The sequence below is a fragment of the Rhagoletis pomonella genome, unplaced genomic scaffold (assembly GCF_013731165.1).
Source record: "Rhagoletis pomonella isolate Grant_MI unplaced genomic scaffold, Rhpom_1.0 Rhpom_scaffold_00001, whole genome shotgun sequence".
In the NCBI taxonomy this organism is placed as follows: Eukaryota; Metazoa; Arthropoda; class Insecta; order Diptera; family Tephritidae; genus Rhagoletis; species Rhagoletis pomonella.
This window is the reverse complement of record NW_023458555.1, coordinates 30,356,941-30,361,832: the sequence shown is the minus strand read 5'-3', so window position 1 is coordinate 30,361,832 and position 4,892 is coordinate 30,356,941. Positions and strand designations below refer to the sequence as shown.

The 4,892-nt window shown below is 32.9% G+C and overlaps 1 protein-coding gene across 4 annotated transcripts in view; it reads right to left on the bottom strand.

Annotated features, from left to right (window-relative positions):
• The window catches only part of LOC118742422 (annexin B9), a 42,158-nt gene that overhangs the window by 26,015 nt on the left and 11,251 nt on the right, over positions 1-4,892 (bottom strand). The gene's annotated exons all lie outside the window — the stretch shown is intronic.

Here is a 4,892-nt window from a genome sequence, read left to right as displayed (position 1 = left end):
CACTTCCATTCTTTTACGAAATTTCGGAAGAAAATCGGTAAAGAAATTAAAATAATGCTGCTATGTGAAGAATTTCTTGCAGACTTTTTTCAGAATTTTCTTTATTTTTCGTACAGAAATTTCTTTACGAGTTCGTGTCAACCACTTCATATAGTTTTCTTTGAAGATTCGGAAAAAAATCGTTACAGAAATCAGATACTCCTAAAGATTTCGTTAAGATTTCGGGAACTTTGGTTTGCAGGGTAGATACATACTGATGTATGTATTTATATTAGGGTGCCTCATTAAATAAAGTTGCGGGGTTTCCACCTAAAATATACAATAAATATTTTAAATATTAAGATTTCCGACAGCTACATATACCAATTTTGAAATACCTCCAAAAATCTCATTATTTTGATTCTGTTGATGAAATGTTTGCCGAAACAAATTTTATTTATAAATAAATCGATTTTAAAATTGGTCAAGCTCAAGTACATAAATCTTAATATTTTTTTGAAAGTTTTTTTTGACGGAAAAAAGTAAAGTCTAAGATATAAATTAAGATTAGGATAATTGTTCATTATTATACAGAAAAATATTCATATGAGGTTTTTCACGCGCCAGTGCTTTTTTCATAATATTTGTTTTATTTCCAAACCACTAAAGCTCATTCACTAAGTACAGTTGAGCACACTTTATAAGCGGGAAGAGTATTGAACATAATTTTCTTTGTTTTCTGTTTTACAAGCAGATTACAACAGTATTAACAAAGTACTTGAGAAATATTTTATAAAGATTTGATATAACATATAATGTAAATAAAGCTATGTTCATATTACAGTATAAATTATACGACGTTTCCACGATTCGTAAGTCGCTCTCTCATTCGTAATTCACTCTCCCATTCGTCATTCGCCTTGCCAATTACCTTCCGAATTACATAATTTGCCATACAAAATGTTGAGAGCGAATTACCTCATTTGTGGGTAATTCCTTCTCTAATATCAAAGTTTTCACTGGTCCGGTCCATTTTGCTGGCACTTTTTCTTGTTACAGAATAATATTAATGAAATGTTTTCTATATAAATTAAAATTGTTGATAACTTAAATTTTAGCTCCTTCTTCGATATTTGCAGTAACTTCCCGGGAGTTTTCTCTCTTTTGCCTTTCCTCTTATCATGAATAAAAATTCCCAGAGGATTTTTTATATTAAATGGCGGAGTTGAGCTGTCAAAAAAAAGTCAAACCGCTTTTTGAAGTTCGAATTTCCTCCTCCCAAATGTTCAGGGAAAATGCTACTCCGTGGGAGTTAATTATTGAAGGATTTCTTTCTCGGGAGAAACGAATTCCCGGAGAACAAACTCCCCGTGAATATTAAGAATTGGGCTGAATAATAAATAGCGAAGAGCAAGAACAAGACCTAGAGCTGCCAAACGAATTGCAAATGTGTGTCATGGAAACAGGGTAATTCACGAATTACTTAGAGAGCGAATTACGAATCGTGGAAACATCGTATTACTTTGTTTCGATCAAATTACCTCACATAAATCAAGTGCGTTCAGACTTGCTTTCATAATTTCTATACATTATTTGATTAGTATGTGTCTGCTTTGTATTTGATAAAAAATGGTTGCATATCTTTAGGCGCTTTTTTTAATTTCTTCAACAGACATAAATGACAAGTCTTTTATTTCTTCATTTGGTTCTTGATTAATGATAAATTACCTATCTTTTGCAATTTATTGACAGATTTCACATGGCAAAATCACTTGATTTTAGCATGGTTTGCATATAAATTACGAATGAGCCGTAAATTACGATAACGTGAACATGCTTTAAAACTAGACATTAGATATGGAACAGAACCTCTCAAAGCCAAAGAATTGAGCAGTCTTTCAAAGCAAATTTTGATGATTGACAATAAACATCTTTAGGTTTAAAATCATTAGCTTAATCTTTTATATCACATTAACACCGTCTTGTTTTAAAATTGTCAATGCATTTGTCAAAAATTTCACTAGCCTCATAAGCTACTGAAATTTTATTCACCTCAAAGTTGTCAAAAATTTACTTGCCGCGAACTTTGTTACCGATTCACACACGCTCTAAAAAGCGAAGAGAATACATTTTTTATTTATTTTTTATTAATTTTTTTTGTTAAAATAGGGCTGTTAATTTCGCCAAAATTTGGATGGAAATTAGGAAAAAATTATGTGTCATTTTACTTAGACGCCACTGTTGAGGAAGTTTACTCATACTGCCTTCGTATGCAAAGTTTGAAGTAGCTAAAAATTTCCGTTGATTTTTGAGAATTTTTGTTTACCGAGGGTGTTGCTGATTTTCTTCCATACGTTTGACGCATGAACAAAATTTATATGTACATACATATATGGAAAAAAAGTTTCGATTCGATTTCTCTTTTCATTCTGAGTTTTTTCGATCGAGTTAACGATCGTTGGGTATAAACGAAAATGAATTACCACCCACTGTATACCGAGGAGTAGTGACACCATTTTCCTATACATATCAGCTGACACGGCGCTGACACGGATAAATGGTCACCGCACACTGGGGCCGCCCCATATAAGTGGGTGCTCAAAATTCTGGAATCATTTTCTTTCTATTAGACTCACTTGAACTACTTTTTAAGAGTAAATTTTTAACGTCTTAACCCATTATTGATCATGCTCCCAGCCAAAAAACGACAGAAAGTTGAAAACTTATCCCCAAATGTAGAATTTAATGGGGAATAAACCTGCATTTTTATTTTTCCAAAAAAGCATTTTTTAAATTGAATTTTGAGCACGCTTGGCCCCAGTGTGCACCGTTTTCCTGCAACGTAGTTTTCCATTTTATCACATGTTCCCAATCGAACTCATATGTATGTATGTACATATATACTATGTTTATGCGTTTGTCATTTCACGCAATCATTACATGGAACGTAGTTAAAAATGGCTGCATAAACACCATTTCATGAATTCAATTCATGTATTTGAACTACCAGTGTGTTCATTCGTGCCCATAGATATGTATGTATGTATGTTTGAATACTTTCTGAAACGACTATGGCGCCAAATTGACCCGGCAACATTTTAACTTTCACTTTCACCTCGTACAAAAGGAGTGCATGTCACTGCAAGTGCGCCACATGCGAAACTTGACCATTAAGTGTAACTTAGTATGTACAATGTACATATGTACATATCTTTGTGGGGGGGCAGCCATTTGCGTACGTGCGCAAGTGGTGTAAGTGAAGGCGACTAGGCGTTGTTGATGGGCTGCATACTAGGGAGCGTCAACGGTTGGATGAGCACTTTCGTTAGACGTGTTACAACTGGGTGTATATTTATGCATGCAAAGTCGTGCGACGCTGTGTAGTCGTAGCAATTTCAATGCACTTTGTTACAAACTCTTTGGGTGTTGGCGAGGAGCTACATATGTTGTATATGTATATACATATATTTTTGTACAAAACTGGCATTTACTGCTTGTAACAATGTTAAGAAATGTGTTAGAATAAAATCAAATATAATTTGAACGGTTGCCAAGTAACTATAGTTACTATAGTATTAAAGGACAGCTCTTATCGTCAGCTTGGCGCCGCTTTAGCCCTTGGAAAAAAATTGAGGACTATTTTTTGGTAGACAAAGGACACATACATATACATACATACATATGTGAGTGTGCAAAATGATAAAGTGAACCTTTTTATACAAGGGCTTATCAAAGAATGTATGTATTGTACATAGTTAGACATTATTTATTATGTCTAAAGTGACATGTGCTTTCCCAGGAGCGGGTGTGTCCTTATGCTGAAAACGTAAATACACACATACATATGTACATATGTTCATAGGCACATAAGATTAAATAAATGAAAAATATAGCCCAGACACGATTTAATTTGTGTTTTTTTGCGTATTTTTATACAGTCTCCTTTTGGCGCTCTTTCTTGTTCATACGCGAAAGGAATGGCGTCACCGCTCAGTATACTCAGCCATATGTTTCCGAATGAAAAGGCAACATGCAAAGCCATGGCGTATGCGTGACACATTAAAGGCCAATTGTGATACGTATGTATATGCACGTGTATCAGCATACACAAGCCATGTTAAGAGCTTTTGGGCATCAACTGATTTACACTTTTTATTAAAAAGACAATTTAATTACAAAATACAATTACTTATGTATGTATTTGACGCTTGTACATACATATGTATATATTATTATGCTGGGAATTATGATCTGAAGGTTCTTTAGGCCTCTTTAGTTCAGCTTTTTTGGCGATGATGAATTGTTTACTGTTTTATTGTTTTTGATTTTAAATGATAAATGATTTTCGTCATCTTTGTACACTTCTTTGTAGTTTTCATATATTTGTTAACATCTTTTGTTTTTGTAAAATTACAAACTATCGCGATTATAAATCCACATTTCAAACTTTGCATAAAATCATAAACCTTCAACAAATTTTCATCAAAATTTCCAAATTTTTCAGTAATTTTAGGTATGCAGTTGTATAGCCCATTAAATTTTAATATGTTTATTTTTGGCAATTTTTTTTTGTTGTTGATGGCATGACGCCTTTTCTTCCATACAAAGTTAGTTCAGCAAAAAATTTTCAAACATCAACGGTATTTTGTAGGCACTTGAAACTTCCTACTAAAATTTAATGGGCTTTTTATTACATACATACATATGTTATTGATGAGTTAGACTTTTATAAAAAAAAATTAAGCATTAAATAAGCAAAAGAAATAATGCCAAGTCAGTTCGAAATAGGGCGTTTCTATTATTTTTGCCGCCACTGCATGTATTTTCAGAAGTACATATCTATTTATATACATACACACTCGCATATATGTAACTAGCCTCAAATTCATAATTGTTAATGTTATCTTATTTTT